The sequence below is a fragment of the Argentina anserina genome, chromosome 5 (genome assembly GCF_933775445.1).
Source record: "Argentina anserina chromosome 5, drPotAnse1.1, whole genome shotgun sequence".
Classification (NCBI taxonomy): domain Eukaryota; kingdom Viridiplantae; phylum Streptophyta; class Magnoliopsida; order Rosales; family Rosaceae; genus Argentina; species Argentina anserina.
Window position 1 is genome coordinate 19,571,866 of NC_065876.1, and position 18,325 is coordinate 19,590,190.

The window sequence follows — 18,325 nt, forward strand, 5'->3', positions numbered from 1 at the left end:
GATTTAGAAAAGAGTTTTTTAAATCTTAACTGAATACCACAAGATTTTAAAAAAATTCTATAAATCTTAATTGAATACTCATAGACTATAAATTCAAAACAATCCAACAGATTTCTAATTGAATACTTTTTTTTTTGTGTTTTGGGAGACAAGAAAAGAAGAGAAGTGAGATGTGGTTCCATGTTCCTACACAATTTCATTTATTTATCAGAGTGGGGCTATCCGAATTGGGAAAGAGGATATTTTACCCAAAAACAGCAAAAAAAACAAAAAACAATTCAAACCACCTAAGATTACAATCAACCCAAAATGAACAGCCTCACCTTAAAACCCCAAAATCATTCTTCGACTCTCATTGTCATGGAGAATGGCCAAATAGCCGAAAGCTAATGAATGTGAGAGTTTTGGGTTTTGTCATTTTGGGATGTCTTTTTTAGTTGTTGTTTTATTTTGCTTATGGGTGTTATTGTTGTTGCTTAGAATGCCCAGGTGCTCAATCTGAGTATGCAGGCAAGTCTGATTCATGTGAAGGATGCCACAATCAACATATTTGTGCCACTGCTCCAAAGGGCACTGGCCTAGGTTTCTTTTCTATCTCTCTATCTTTTGCTTATGTTTTGTTATGTGCTCATGTTCTGCTTTAACTGCAAATTTTGAGCTTGGTGCCAGTTATTGAATGTGATAAATTGTTTTCAAGACAAAGATGTATGCTTTAGTTGATGTGGAGGTTTCAAGTATTGTCTTGCGTTAGTTGATAGTTTAATTCTCAGCACTACTTTCATCTTTGAAGTTGGAGAGCAGAACTCAATTGTTTTATTACCTTGCATTAGTTGATAGTTTACTTCTCAGCATTACAGTCATCTTTGAAGTTGGAGAGTAGAACTTAGTATTGAATGTGCTGATTGGTAAAATTGATCGCTTGTTATGTTGTAGAAAACTCTGTGTCAATTTTTTCCCCACGACTTAAGATAAGGGCAGAATTGTGTGAATATGATGATATCTTGAAGTTTTTTTTTTGTTTTTGAGAAATGACGAGTCGTCGTAGATATATTGATCAGAATCAGTTGGTACGATACATCATAAACACACTCCCGCCCTTATCATCAGGCAATGTAATTGAGAGTGCACGACCTAACTAACAGAGGTTCTTCAACCCACCTTGTCAACCTTCACTTGACAGTTTTACTAATAGAGCGTGCAACCCACACATTGTTAGTTATTGCTTGGACCAAGAACTGTGAAAAAAAACTGCAAAAATTACCAATGTCTTTCATGCCTATGCCTTTACAGAAACTCAGCCAACCCGTCTCCCATCTCTTCCTTACAAGTCCTTCAAGGCCTTAATGTCTTTCATTGCCTTGTTTTGTCGGATCAATGATACCCGCCATGGTCGTTGCCGAATCATGTTTACGCAGAATTCCACATGAAGACTCATCTCAAGTCGGGTCAACGGGTCATGAGTTGTTCATCCTTTCGTGGGTGGAATCAAAGAATGATTGCATCCTTTCATCTTCGCTTAGTTGTTCATGAGTTCATCTTCTTCAATTTATTGAAGAGAGAAGATACGGCTGGCGATGTGCAAAGAATGGTGTTACAATTTGGTGTGTGCAAGCCTAGGATTAGAAATGAATTTTGCTAATAACCAGTTGACAACTCATGTACATGAAGGAATTCAATGAACTTTTGGTAGGCAGGATTGATGTGAGTTACTCACAAATTAATACTTGTGTTACTCTCACGTGGGTAGGGTTACCTAACACTAATCTGAGTCATGCTTGATGGGGATGACTGTATAAGGAGGCACTACTCCCTACCATCAAAATTCTGGGTTTAGACCAAAGATGAATCAATAGCAATATGATTCTGCACCCAAATTATCAGAACCCAAAGATGAATCCATTTCTAGTTTTATTATGTAATCAATTAAAATTAAATTTTGCAACTAAATTCTTAATTACCCACAGGTCTCCCTGCATGATCTGGGTTCATCCTTCATAAATCTCACAACCTCTATAAGAAAAGCTTCTTCCAAGATTCAAAAAACCAAATTTGAAACCCTACATAAATCCCACAACCTTCATAAATAAAACCTGAAACTCATTCTCTGAAAATCGAGTATAAACGTTTTGGTTGCCGAATTGAGAGAGAGAGAGAGAGAGAGAGAGAGAGAGAGAGAGAGAGAGAGAGAGACCCAATATGCAATTTCTAAATTCAAATCCCAAAATCGACTTTTAATTACAGATTTATTAAGAAAGAAAGAAAGAAGAGAGACAATGAGAGGAGGAGGATGAAAAAGATGGTGGTAACCTGGGAGATCGACGTTCTGGAGAATTTGACTGTAAAAAGTGAGAAATGAAGAGATAAACCAGAGGGGTACTATCTTGGGGTCTCAGAAATGAGCACCCACGATAACACAACTTTGTGAGGCTGAGTGAAGGGACCTAGTGCTAGCTTGTGCCATTTATCCTAATACCCGTTCACACCAAACGTATGACAAATTATTAGTACCTCTTATATAAGGCAATACCAGTTAGTACTGTTAAACAAACATGCACTGTGTACCAGTTCTAGAGTAAATCTCCTGAGGACAATTAATGAGCTCACAATATGCCACGTAAGTAATAGTTGAGTATAGATAATTTTCAAAACCTTTAAAATCTTGTGAAATTCATAGTAAATAGTTTCGGCCCTCGAAAAATTCCCAAAAAAACTTCAATCCCTCAATCTCATAAACTCTATCCACCCACATTTTTTTTTTGCATATTTACATCCATGTGATAAGGTTGCCTTAGAAGAGATATAAGAATAAATAGCATTGATTAACCTGAATCATCAGATCTCACCATACTTCCATCTCAGCCCTACATTTTTTCTGGATTTAGTTTTGCTCACCCCCTCTCTTAGGGGGTCATATTACCACCCAATAAGATGTTGTCATCCATATAGAGCTTAACCATAGTTAACTCATGGTTAATTTAATTAAAATAACTATTATCATAAAAGTAAACAAAATTAATATTAGCATTTATATTTCAGTAATTATAATTAATTTCTTCTTTAGTTCTTTATCTATTTCAGTTTCAATTTCTTTGAATCTGATGAATATAAGAGATCAATTTGTTCTGGATTCGTAAAATATTTGGTGTTTTAGTGTTTTATACAATTCTATTGTCAAGAGTGAAATTGTTGGCATCTGATTTAATCAAAACCCTAAATTTTGCTCAATTGTTTATATAATGAGCTATGTGTGTATTCATTGCTATGTAAACAAAAAATTGAGTTGATCTAGTGTTGATTAATCATAAATACTGTAATTATAAGTAATAATATCAAATTATATTTTTACTTTTCTGATAATGGTTATTTTAAATTTTTCATTAGATTAACCATGGGTTAACTATCATTTAAGCTCTATATGGATGGCACCATCGTATTGGGTGATAATATGACACCCCAAGAGGGGGGTGAGCACATTAAATCCATCTTTTTTATTTTCTTTTTCTTTATAAGCTATCACCTCTCCCTTTCTTTAATTTTCCTTCGAAAAACATCTTCTTCTTCGACTAATATATAGAAAGCCTGATCCCAGCTCCGCCATGTCGGCGACTCCAGTAGGCGCACTACCACAAAAATCTCTCTCTCTCTCCCTTCCCAGTTGTCCGCTGCTATAACCACCGTTGAGAACCGCTATCCCGACATCATAGTAGCCACCAAGAGACCAAAGTGAGGTATGGGATCCCGATTGAGCAGCTGCTGCAATTTGGGTGAGAAGCAACACCTGTAGGCATTGGAAGCTATAGGAACGAAGAGGAGTTGTAGCTTTAGATTTATAGTTCCTAGAAAGAAATTGGAGGTAAAGGCTTCACTATTTCAGAAAATTGAAGGTTTTTGGGTACTAGGAATGCGTAGAGGTGTTGTGTGTGTTCATAAATAAATCATATGGCTTTTTGATAGAGAAAGGGTTGGTAACTTGGTATAGAATAGAGAGATGGGAGGATTGTAATCAACTAATTATTGTATAATTGTATGTGGTCAAATGAATTCTCAGAGGAAGATATAAAGATGATTAAAATATAGTCATATCTTTACAAAAGCCAACACCAGCCATAGTCTCATGCTTACCCACGCGCTGTGCACAAACGATAACAAATATAAATGGACTGCTATTAATATTAAAAATTGCTGAAACAAGTGGCTGGAATTGTGCCATGTCAGCAGTGAGCCTCCACTAGTGGAGGGAAGAATTTTTGCCTAACTAAGTAATCAAAAACTAGAGAACTAGATCCATTAATCACCCAGAAGATCTATGATGATAGCCGTTGTAGTCTTGCTAAAAAAGTAATCAAAAAACAAACAAACAAAAATTGCCTTGTTCGCATCAGCTGACTTATTCTTAGACCCAAGAAACCCGAAAACTAATTCGGATCGGCACCCTCTGAAAAGGTACTCCCATAACCCATCGGATCCTCCATTGGCTAAGCCACCAGAACCGACCCAATGCCACCTCGGCCTTGTAGTAGCCCAAACCGATCCCTTCTTGGCCCATTGCGCCCCAACCCTAGATGCCTCCTCGACCAGAGACGTAGCCGTCGTCACCTTGATCCTGATGTTGCCCCAAGCGCCACCAGATCTAAGTCGCCGGAAGATTGCAACCCCACCCCCCAATTCAGCGGCATAAATGCCCGTCGAAACCGCAGCATCACCCTTTGCCCATACCAAAATCTGACACAACCAAGGTGAGAGTTCGACGACATCCAGACTAGAGGAGAGGCATAACCACCCTTCTACAAAGATCCACCACTGCCAGCACATACCTACTGGACGAAACACCACCAAGGTGAAAATCTGAATCGTAAAAGCCTTTCCTTTACCAAGGATGCCACCACAGGAGAGGAAGAGGGCACGCCGATAGGCAGCCTAGTGTCACGTCCCTATTTTGGGAGTGTCGATCGTGGGCTGCTGGTTGAAAGAACATCAAGGATATGTGGGATTTGCTCAAAGATTCAATGTGTGGGAGAGATATGGCTGCTCCTTCCGAGGGGTTCAGGCATGCCGACCCGGTTCAATTCGGAGAACTTGTCGCTAGTCGAGGACTTAACGTCAAAGAGGCGAGTTGGCCGCCCTACACACAGGTAGGGGTCTGGAGCCGATCCCCTGATGAGCCCAAGGCAGTGCGAAACCAGTGTATTGCCCCGTTGGATAAGGCTGGCTCCATGGGGATGGAGCGCCGCATGGAGCAAGTGTGGCAGCCAAATGGCTAGGTCCGTGACAAGTGGTATCAGAGCCACCTCAACATCGCTGTCGTTGTGTTCGCCAAGCGCTCACACGTGTCGCCGTGTCCCCAAGATACGGGGGGTTCCGCGGGGGAGTCGAGTAGGCAGGGTCGCCTCCAGGGGGGAGGACCAGACGAGAAGATCCGTGGCAATGTCCAGGACAAGAGAGATCCGGCGCGAAGTCATTGTTGGGTGGAAGATCTTTGGGAACTCCTTTTCATCGCTCTAGGCAACGCGGGCGCACAAGGGATGTGCGGGCCACAAGTGAGGATGCTGTGTACGAGGATGTACACCAAGTTTGGTGGGGGAGGATGTCACGTCCCTATTTTGGGAGTGTCGATCGTGGGCTGCTGGTTGAAAGAACATCAAGGATATGTGGGATTTGCTCCAAGATTCAATGTGTGGGAGATATATGGCTGCTCCTTCCGAGGGGTTCAGGCATGCCGACCCGGTTTAATTCGGAGAGCTTGTCGCTAGTCGAGGACTTAACGTCAAAGAGGCGAGTTGGCCGTCCTACACACAGGTAGGGGTCTGGAGCCGATCCCTGATGAGCCCAAGGCAGGGCGAAACCAGTGTATTGCCCCGTTGGATAAGACTGGTTCCATGGGGATGGAGCGCCGCATGGACCAAGTGTGGCAGCCGAATGGCTAGGTCCGTGACACTAGGCCACCCGGTTGCTCAACGTTGGACGAAACCATCATCGCTAGATCCACCGCTAATACCACCAATAAGAGAAGGGAGTAGAGCTAGGGTTAGAACGAGAGAGAAAGAGAGGAGGCTCATCTCACAAAGCTAGGGTTAGACAACCCTTTTAAAATCAACTGTATATCTGGCAAGTTAAGACTTAAGATACGAAAGTTTGGAATAAGAAATTCTAACAATACAGTTTTTAAAGTAAAGTGAAGTTCTTTCCATCTCGTTGCTAGAATACTAAAATGAAGACGTCAAATTAATCTTGATGCATTCGATATGCAAATTTTTTATTCATTTGGTGTACAACCTGGCGAAGAGGAGTATCTGGTTAATTATAGGATTTCTGGTATCTTCCTTAGTGCCTAGAGAGTTAAAACTCATAAGCTTCTTTTGGATTTTAAGCACTGTCTCATGATAGCAATGTTCAATTCAAACATTAAATATGAAATTTGTTGTGCGTGGGAAAATCTAAAGAAGCAAATACTGGTTCTACTGTTATTTTGTTGAAGCACTTTTTAAAGTCAATCAAGATACTTTCTTCAGCAATATTAAAGGATGCTAAGATGAGTCTGAAGCTACGTCTTTCTAATGCTAAATCATGGCATGCAACAGCTTTATAGTGCAACTCTTTCTTTATAAATTCACGAGTTTTGATTTAAAACTGTAAATGATTTGTATTAAAGAGTTTTATTATGTGGTACATAATACTGACTTACCGAGTCTAGTTCATCGTTTGGTCTAATAAGGTGTAATAACCTGAATTTTCAATACCATTTTCTTTTAATTTCTCGAAAATTAAGAGAATGGTAATTTGATGAAATTCACATTTTACGTCTTTTATTTTGTCGTTGTTCGAAGTAGAAATTGGTTTCAAGAGCCAAATGTGTGTTATTTGATTAAGTTCATTTGACTCAAGAGTTGACTTTTAATCCGTCACTTTTTTAGAAAACTTCCTTCACGAAAGTTGTAGAGTTTGTCAATACGAATTCGTAGACGCGTGGCACGCTAATCGGATGTCGTATGTGAAAGTTGTTAGCAACTGAAGTTTTGTTTCCGATTTTGGAAGGAGTATAAAAGGAAGGAGAGAAGATTAGAAATTAAGAAAATTAGCTTTTCCTAAACCCACATCGGTTACTGTTCACCCGAGGTCGGCAATGTTCATGCGGTTTTTCTCTTGGTTGCGGATCTTTCTCCGGCCATATCTCCATCGTCCGGCGACGGAATTTGAGTGAGACCGGTGGCGTTGGAACCGTCTCTTTGTCCAATACTGATATGGGTTAGTGTTTGGGAGAGATTCAAGCTGTTTGAAGCGCAGAAATGAAGAACAATGTTGATGTCCAGTTTTAAAGAAGTGAGGAGAACTCCCTCCTTTGGCAACCAATCAAGGTGATTCTTATTCTGTTTTGAAGCTTGTAGGATGTATATCAACCCTCTAAAACAGTTTTATCTATTTTGAAACACACAAAGGAAATCGACGAATAGTACCGATTTTATATTCTTCATCGATTTGACTGTTTAGACTTAGATTTAGACTTTGTTGTCAACTACAAAGTTGTTGTAAATGTTGTTTAGATTGTGGTGGTAAATTTTGGTGATCATTGGTAGTCACCGGAACAGTGCCAATGCCGCCAGTGTTGGCGTTGAGTGGCAGCGTGTAGGGTAATGTTTCGGAGTAATGGTTTACTCCATGGTGACGTGCTCATCGATACAAGCGTTTACATAGGTCATTTGCATGTGTTAGGTTAATTCTTGAGTAAGTTACTTGTTGTTAAATGTTTGGTGATTCTAGGTTGTTTTTGTTGAAGTGGAGGGGTGTTGTGAGTATTGAAGTGATTTTTGAGAGAGAGCAAGAAAGAGCATCATGCTCTTGGAGTGGTTAGAGAGTTTGGGTTAATTTAGATTGAAACTTTGTCTTTGTTACTAAGTGATTTTCTTGTCACTTAGGTGCCTTAGTGATTGAAGTTGCTAAGTTGCAAGCGAGAAATGAGGTGAGTACACCTCACGTTAAGCTAGTTACCATGGCGGTAATTAGGCGTATTTAGTATGCGTTAATTATTTTTATGTTGTGAGATTAGTATATATGTATATATATATATATATATATATCCCTTCAAGTGATAATGAGAACGTGCATATAATTTTATTGTTTTTATGTTATATTTTATTTATCACTTTGAGATATTGTGTGCGTTTTGTTGGTTTATATTGATTGTAGTGGATGTGGCCGAGAGGGAATAAAATGTACCTCTCGGTAAACTAGAGATTTGTCTAGGATAATTGTATAGTTGAAGTGTCGGTTGCTTTATTTGGCTGGAAGTGAATAAAATGTACATTCCAGTATGATTGATGTGATGTGATTGGATTGAAGTTGTTAGTTATAGTGGCTGACGTGTTGGCATATGAGAAGTGTGAGTGTGTGTTTTACCTTGAATGACGGTCTTTTTTGCAAATGAAAATGGGAGTGTGATTACATTGGTGGAGGCCTTGTTGGCAAAATGTTTGCGAGTGTGTGTGTTTTGCTTAGTGTCGGCCCAAGGGGCGAAGATGAATTTGTTTTTTGGGGATGTTTTGTCTTTGTTGTGAGTTCTTGTGTGTTGTGATATGGTGAGTTTTGTCGTGTGGTTTTTGATGATGTGCCTATTAGCATGGTTCTTGATCCACCAACCTTAAAATCGTTCTAAAATATAATTGTTTTGAAAATACATGGACTTGATTGTCAACGGTCCATGTGTAAGTAAAAATGGAATTTTAGTAAAATGGTTTGAAAGGTTATTAGATAGAAGGGTCATGTTAAAGGTGAGTTGTTTTATATTATTTGTTATTTGTAGTAGGGAGGGTGTTGATATAGTCTCAGGGCCATTAGCCTACTAAATCTTGATAAATATATTTTGTTTTCAAAATATATGGACTTGATCGACTACGGTCCATGGGTAAGTAAACATGATTTTATTGTTATAGTTTTTAAAAAGGGTTAATGGTTAAGGACTATGTTAAATGATTGTGATGTAGGATTCTTATTTCTTAGATTTATCAATTTGATAAGTGAGTTTCTGAACTACGTTATTCTTCAGGAATCACTAATTGTTCTTATGTGCAGTGTAATCTCCTGAACTAAGTTATTATGCATTGATTACACTTTTCTTATCTTATTTCTTGTAACGTGAATTCCTGAACTATGCTTTCATGTAGGATTCACTATTTGTTTTCTTGCATTTCTTTCTTGTGTGAGTGGGTGTTGAAGTGTGGTGTGTGTTCGTGGTCAGTGTGTTGTGGTATGTTGAGTTAGATGTGTGACTTGGTGAGGACGTTAGTTTGGCAACTGATCAGTTCGATTACTTGGGATCAATATTAACCATGTAAGCATCGTTAGTAGTATAAAATAAGAGGGTATCGTTCACAAACTGGGGATCCATCCATGGCAAAAAATCATAAACATTTAACAACGAATTCATAAGAGTTTAAAACATTTGAGATATATTTCGGATCAAATAAAAAATAAACCTAAACTAATATATACATGCAACCAACCAACACATAAACATCACCAAACAAAATGTCACAAGTAGCTTCAAAATCATAATCTGATCCTATGCAAACACCAAGCCTTAGCGGACAAGTATTGAGTGAACAAACAACAACCTAATGCCGAACTAGGTTACTTAGCGCATCTCTAATTCGAAACATGGTCTGGTAATCCTATCTTAGCGCTTAGAAATTACAAGATAACCTGTCATTCTCAATCTTACCACTTCATTCATTCATCTCTTATCTAATTACTTAGCGCATCTTAGATAACAAACGGATCATGGTTTAGTGATTACTAACAAGTTAAGCATGTCACTTACTTTAACAAGTTAACAAGAACACTTAAGAATCCTATATGCAAAACTAACTTAGCGCATTGAATCACATATAGTTAACGCACAAGAAAGAGAATCATTAAATCATTGAATTATAAACTCACGGCATCTACATAGAAATCATAGAAAATAAAATTAGAACTACTTTATAACATCTTGTAAAATCGTAAACTACATATGAGTATTCCACAAATTTAGAACTACCCAAAAATAGAAACACCACATCACACAAAGAATCCAAACTGAAAACATAATTGAAGAAATAACGAGTTACACTTTGTAATTCTCCTTAGCTGTATCAACTTGAATGTCAATCCTAGGCATAGCGCTTTGGATCAAATGGAATGAAAGGAAGATGGTGTTTTCGGCTTGAATGGCTTTGAGGATGATGAGTAGTGAGTAAGGCTAAGCTTTGGCAAGTCTTGTGAGCAAAGTTGATGATTTTTTCTTGTGGAAATGAGGTGTTATATATAGAGGAAAAAACCCAAGGGAGGCTGGTGACAAAGTCCACAAAGTTGAAACCAAATTGGTTTAGGTTTTCTAGATTTTCTCAATTCGGCAGAGCTGACATTTGTGCCTTGTTGTCGCCATAACTTTCTCTAGAAGATAGATATTAAGGTGATTCTAACTGCATTTGAAAATAGACTTCCGTAGCTTTCCATCCATATATCATGCATTGTCTGAGTCATTGTGAGTTGTCCAGGAGAGCCCGTCAAAGTTGGGTGACCTGCATTGTCAGAATTCTGATTCTCATAAGGATTGGACATTAATTGCATATCTTCTTCCTCCTGTAATATTGATTTCTTTTGCACAAATTTCTTCTTTTGAATTAGGGAGACAGCAAGAATCTTAATTGTTGCAGCCTTGTTTGAATTTTCTTACCTCTTCACATTTATCTGCTGCATGCCTTCTTTGACTTTCTTACCTCTTCTCATTTATTTGCTGCATGTCTTCTTGGACATTCTTGGTGCAAGAATTTATGGTGATTCTGATATACATTTGTGCTTTATATATATAGGAGAAACAAGGTCTCATGTTTCCATTTAGCCCTTGGATCAAAAGCAAATCAATGGCTGAGATAATTATGCTGAGCTCACTGAACCTCCGAGTAATGATTCAATCATATCTCCATGAAGGAATAGGATATTGATTTGATTCTAAATCCTACAGAAAAAGCTAGACTCATACAGCTAGACTCATCTAATTCGATCTGAGCTGTCCATGAGAGCCCGTCAAAGTTGGACTACGAATCTTGACAGCTTTCTGATTCTTACATGGATTGAGATTTTAAGTGCATATCTTATTCTCTTTAACAATTTTAATTTATATGCAAGAAAATATCTTCATATACACCTTCGAAATCAATCTCCAACTTGGTTTCAGAATTCAACTCCTAATAGAAAACCATCAATACCGCACGGCCATTCCTTATTCCTTGCGCAACTAGGATTGCTTTCATTCTCCAACATAGATTTGTATTTCCTAATAAGAATAAGTACGTTAGAAATAAAGAAATAGGAAAGAATGAATCCTACTCGAACAAGGAATCATATCTCAACAAGGATTCTTAACACTTACTACGATTACATCATCAATTCACTCATAATCGATATAAGCTCTACCTAGACACTTATTCTAACAAAATGACTCTAAAACATACTAAATAAGAAGTAACAAAGAGTAAGAATATGGTATAATCATATTAAGAACGTCACACTTTGTGCTCCTATCAACAACCCCACACTTAAACTTTACTAGTCCCTTAGCAAACACTAGAAAAGGAAAACAAAAACATAAAACAAAAATCAATACAACTAAACTAACGACTCAACTATAATGTCTTCAACATTTTGTCTCAGAGATCTTCAAACTCATAGCATCAAGAATAACACTTAATCGAAATAGATAGAATGAATTCAATGGTTAATAAACATGAGATCTCGCATAACAGGTAAGACATGGTAGAAACAGATGTGATATTAAGCTCGACATGTTTAAAACAAGTTCAAAATTCAACTCACAAGGGATATGCACTCCGAATCTTTTCTCTGAAAAACATGACATATGCTTAAAAGTTTTTCACACACGAGTTATGAACACATTAAATAATTTGAAAACCTTATGAAAGATACCAATCATATGCACGAATAAACCAAAATCATATGCTTACTCATGAAACAAACTCCACAGATCAAGAGCTATTCATTTTAAGAATCTTGCGGATCTTTGGAAAATTGATGGCTTAGGCTCGGCAATAATATCATTTTTTAGGAAAAATGAATCACAAATGTCATCCTTAAGACTTACCAGAGTAAGAATCATCCACCTTATGTCACCATACTCCATAAAACAAGGGCAAAATGTTATCATGTTGGACCCATCTTCACTCTAAGCATTGTGAAAATGACAAAGGCTAAAGTATAACATTATTGAGCTTTCAACAAATACATCACAACTCCAAATTCACATCAAACATAGCTATGTCGTAACTTCTTTATATATATTTTTTTCTTTCAAGCCGTGTCCATGTATTTTTCTCTTTTTCTTCTCACGTCAGCTTTCTATTTTTTTTTCATTCTTTTCATACGGCACACATACATACATAGCATAACCCCACACTTAAATCGAATCATCACTCCATATTAACACCAGAATGACTCTGCCAAGCCTCAAGGACAAGATATAGATATAACTATACTAAGCAAGGATCTTAACATGTTGGTAATGAAAGAAAATGTTTAATGTAGGCTAGAATGGGTTAACAATAAGGTATCCCAAACAGGGCACAAATAAGGCACACAGCTTTTTGGTATAAAGTGGTGGAATCCTAAAACGATCCAAAAATCTTTTTCAAAATCATAGTATATTATGATACAAGTTTTGGAAGTTTCAAAAAGTAAGTTCTAGCATTCTCTGGTTCATTGCAATTCTATGGCATATAAATTGATCAAAATAGATGTAATGAGGTTATATAGCCAAGAAACGATAGATAAAACTCAAAAAGAAAGACACATATCGCTCGAAACTCGAAAAGGTTACATGAATTCAAACAAGTAAGGAACATGCTCATTCTATACCTAAGTTTCAAAATCTTCATCTACTACTTGTTCATACAATTTCTACACATCGATTAACCATCAAATATCAATGAAGTTCAATTCAAAATTGTGATCATCTATCAACCATAAATTTAAAAATCAACTCATCATAGATAGTTAAAGGCATACTTAAGACTCAAAACAAAATCAAAACAATAACATAACAAAAATAAAATAAAAACAATCTAAAAATCAAAAATCAAAGCAACAAAATAAAAATCAAAGCAACAAAATCGAAACACATATAAGCATCAAACAATAGAATACAACGAATGCTGTATACCCCACCCCACACTTAAAACTTACATTGCTCTCAATGTACAAAATGATAAGCAATGAAAATTAAAAAGAGATAAGGGATTAGAAAATGTAACCTCTCGTTAATGGCTCCTTCATTGGCTTAAGTTTATAGTCCAAAGCCTAGACTATCTCCAAAAATTCACTTGCTTGCCATAGGTTCAAGGAGAGAAGTCTCCTCCACGTTATGCTCCACAAAATTCTCATAGTATGGCTTCAAGCAATGTCCATTGACCGTGAACTCCTTTCCATTCACTGCACTCTTAATCCTGATAGCACCAGAAGGAAAATGTGAGTAATAACAAATGGGCCAAGCCACCTTGAACGAAGCTTGCCCGGAAACAACTTAAGTCGAGAATGAAACAAAAGAACTTTCTGTCCAACGATAAAGTGTTTCTTCCTAATCATACGGTCATGGAACGATTTGGTCTTCTCCTTGTAAATCATAGCCGAATCATAGGCCTCTTTTTGAATCTCTTCAAGCTCATACAATTGCAATTTCCTATGCAATCCGGCCTCGTCAATGTCCATGTTAAAATTCTTCATAACCCACCATGCACGATGCTCAAGCTCCACAAGTAGATGACACGCCTTGCCATAGACTAATCGAAACGGTGACATGCCAAGAGGAGTCTTGTATGCGGTTCTATAAGCCCAAAGAGCATCATTCAATCGTTGAGACCAATCTTTGCATGATGGTCCAAATGATTTCTCTAAAATTATCTTGGTCTCTTGATTAGATAGCTCAACTTGTCCACTTGTTTGGGGGTGATAAGGCATAGCAACCTTATGCTTGATACCATACTTCATCAACAACGTCTCAATGGTCCGGTTGTGAAAATGAGATCCTCCATCACTAATGATCACTCTTGGCATACCAAATCTAGAGAAAATGTTAGAACGAAGGAAATCTGCAACCATTCGAGAATCATTAGTTTGGTTGGCTTTTACTTCCACCCATTTCGAAACAAAATCAACACAAACGAGTATGTACAAGAAACCATTAGAGTTTGTAAAAAGGTCCTATGAAATCGATACCCCAACAATCAAATAGTTCAACAGTCAAGACATGATTCATTGGCATTTGATCTCTAGAACGTATGTTTCCTATGCATTGGCATCTATCACAAGTCATGCAAAAATGATATGCATCTTTAAAGATTGTAGGCCGAAAGAAACCAAATTCTTATACCTTAAGAGCAGTCCTGCGTGAACCAAAATGTCCTCCACCAGACTCAGAATGACAAAAGGTAAGTATAGAATGATGTTCAGATTCAGGGACACACCTAATGATTTGATCAACACAATATTTCCACAAGTATAGTTCATCCCAAATGTAATACTTAGCTAAAGCCTTGACTCTTATCTTTTGAGCATGCGATAAAGTATTTGGAAATTGCTTAGAAATAAGATAGTTCACTATATCTGCATACCATGGCTCACTTACCTCAACTCGAAAGAGTTGCTCATCCGGAAAACTCTCTTGAATGGCCAGGGGTTCAGCATCTCTCACTAAACCACTCAAATGGTCTGCCACAATGTTGTTACTTTCCTTCTTGTCCTTGATTTCGAGATCAAACTCTTGGAGTAAGAGAATCTATCGAATCAATATTGGTTTGGCATCCTTCTTCGTCATTAAGTACTTCAAAGCTGCATGGTCAGTTTAAACAATAACTTTGAATTGAAGTAAGTAAGAACGAAACTTATCTAAAGCAAAGATCATGGCAAGAAGTTCTTTCTCAGTTGTGGTGTAGTTCTGTTGAGCATCATTGAGCGTTAGAGAGGCATAGTAAATGGCATAAGGCTGCTTGTCCTTCCTCTTCCCTAGCACGGCTCCAACTGCATAGTCGGAGGCATCACACATCAATTCAAATGACAATGACCAATCCGGCGGTGCCATGATCAGTGCCGACATTAAAAGCTTCTTCATTGTCTCAAATGCGTGCTTGCAATCATCATCAAAGTGAAATGCAACGTCCTTTTGAAGCAACAAACTCAATGGTCTCGCAATCTTGGAAAATCCTTGATAAACCTACGATAGAACTCTGCATGTGCAAGAAACGATTGAACATCCCTCACAGTTGTGGGGAGGGGTAAGTGACCATAAAATATGGCCTAAGACAATGCCTTGCGTAACCATAAAATGACATTTTTCCCAATTTAAAACCAAGCTAGTTTCTTCGCAACGGTTAAGCACAAGTTCCACATTCTCTAAACATGTATCGAAATTCTCAACATAAACAGAAAAGTCATCCATGAAAACCTCAATTTTAGAACCAATATACTCAGAGAAAATGTGAACATACAACGTTGAAATGTACCTGGAGCGTTGCATAAACCAAAAGGCTTGCGACGATAAGCAAACGTACCAAAAGGGCATGTGAATGTCGTCTTTTCTTGATCTTCCTCCGCAACACTAATCTGATTATATCCACTATATCCATCAAGGAAAAAATAGAAAGAAATACCAGCTAACCTCTCAAGCATTTGATCAATGAATGGCAAGATCCTTCTTTGTTGTGGAGTTGAGCTTCCTATAGTCGATACACACACGGTGACCAGTCACCGTTCTCTGAGGCACTAACTCGTTATCCTTGTTCTTCACTACCATGATTCCGGACTTCTTTGGCACAACTTGAATAGGAGAGACCCACACTACTACAAATATGCCCTTTAATGACACTAATTTTATGACATTTGCTTTAACACGTCATAAAAGGACCTTTCAATGACGTTTTTTTATGAAACGTCATTGATCTCAATTTGAGTTTAGTTTTATGACATTTTGGAAAATGTCATTGTTGGTCTCTTTCCTACTATGACGTTTGCGCAATGTCATGATTGTAATGACAATTTCTGGTTGTCATTATAAATATTTGCATGACGTTTTGGAAACGCCATGATAAAGATATATTACCGCGTTTTCTAGCCGCCATGAAAAAGCTTTCCATGACATTTTTTAATCGTCACATAGTAGTGCAGTGGGCTATGACATTTCCTTTCGTCATAGACTTATTTTGGCCCAAAATTAAAACACCCGCGTGTTTTTTTTTCACTTTGGCGCCTTAGCCCAATTCGCAACTCCCAATACAATTCAATTAACACACTTTCCTTTTTCTCTCAACTATACGTGTTCTTTGTTTCCTTTCCCCAAATTCATCTCCTCTGAAGACTCTAACATCCCGCACGACAGCTCACTCCGGCGAACCCATCTCCGTCACCAGAATCCTCACCCTTTCCTCCACCGGAAAACCCATTTTCGTCACCAAAATCCCACCCCTTCCTCCACCAGAAAACCCATATCCATCACCTATTGCTGGGTAATGTTCGAGACTCATCTTCTTATATTTCTCAACTTTGTTTTATAATGGTGTTGTGAATTACAATATTCAATGTTTTGTGATTTGATGAGTGAAATAGAGTTTTTGGGTTTGTAGTTGTTGAATTGGAAAACCGATAGGGATTAGGTCCAGGAGGTGGTGATTTTGATTCACTTAATAAGATTAAGAGAAAGTAGCACTCAACATCAATTGTAGTCCGTGAGGCACCACCAGACTTTGACTAAGAGTTATTCTGCAATTATAACCAATGTTGTAGATGTCACAGTTCTGACTCTTCCCTCCATAACTCCTGTACTTATAAATATTCTTGTCTTGCAAACTTTGAAAAATGCTTAAAGTTGTGTTCTAGGTTTCTTGGTTTGATTTTTTGTTGGAGTTTGAAAAGTGAGAAGTTGTTGAATATATGTCAGCCAAATTTGTTGAAGTACAAACTAATTAAGATAAAAGCTTGAAAGGACTTATTGTCTTAAACTGGGTATATGGTTCCTTTACTTAAAATATAGGCATATGGGGATACAAGTTTGAAAAGGACTAATTGTCTTGAATGACCCTAACTTCAGTAATTCTTAGCCAATTCATAGTTTAGTGTTACTGTGTTACTGCTTTGTTGTTTTTAAGTTCAGTTTTCGCCATTGATGTAATGAATAGTGATGCATAATATTACAAGTATTGCATCCTTGTAGAAGCTTTGAATTTGTTAATTTCCAAATATTAATATTACTTTAGCTGTGGAATGATACTTGATATATCATCTACTAGTATCAATTTCATTTCTAAGGGAGAGTTGAGTTTTATATTTGAGTCTTCCTAGGCATTAGATAATTGATTTTGAAATGGTTTCATTGTTGCAATATGTATGGATTTCAACTTGCACCAAGGTAATGTCTAGAGACCTATATTCAATATTACATATCAATAACTTTTTTTTTCCTTTTCTCCCTCTCTTCAAGGAACAAGAGCATTTAGTTTGAATTTGAGACTGAGGAGGTGACATCACTAGTTAGTATTGCAGGAGAATCCTGGTAAGTTCTATCATTCCCTTCTAAAAATTCTTGTATTTTGATGTGGGTTTTGGTTGGTTTTGTATGTTATGTTTGGCTTTCTGCATTTACATTGTCACTGTATTATATTGGATGGTGTTTTGATTGTGATCTGCTTGTTTTTTTTTTATGCTTTCTATCTTCTTTGCTTTCTGTTATCCATTTGAATTATACTTGGGTATGTGTGCTTTGATCTCAGCAAGAAATAGATGACTATAACAGTTTGTGATGGTGTTATGTATATTGTACTAATGTTTAGTTATTTTCTAATATTCTGTATATTTTATATTATAAGTTTGCATGATTGTTTGTTAGTTAATTATCTAGGATGTGAGTTGTTGTGTAGGTTATGCTACTAATAAAGCATTGTGAAGTGTTTGTATGAGATGACTAGCCTACTGCCTACAGATTATTTTTTATTCTGATGGGTCTATTCATAATTTTCTAGGTGTAATGTCTTTTTAGTCTAGAATGGATAAAAGCTGGATATCATGGGATAAAAATAGTTCAGAGTACCAAGAAAAAGCCAAAGAATTTATCTTCAACTCTAAGAAGTATGCAAGAAATCCTGATTTGGTCAGATGTCCTTGTGTTGTTTGTCAAAATCGTAGTACACAAACTGATGAAGTATTGTTGTTGCATTTGGTCAAATACGGCTTTGACCCTATGTATAAGGACTGGGTTGGTCATGGTGAGACAACTAGACCAGTAAGGTCCGCAAGG

The 18,325-nt window shown here is 37.3% G+C and overlaps 1 pseudogene; it reads left to right on the forward strand.

The window, feature by feature from the left end:
- Positions 1 to 360: 360 nt before the first annotated feature.
- Positions 361 to 18,325, forward strand: part of LOC126795677 (cytosolic Fe-S cluster assembly factor NBP35-like) — a 36,525-nt pseudogene continuing 18,560 nt past the window's right edge.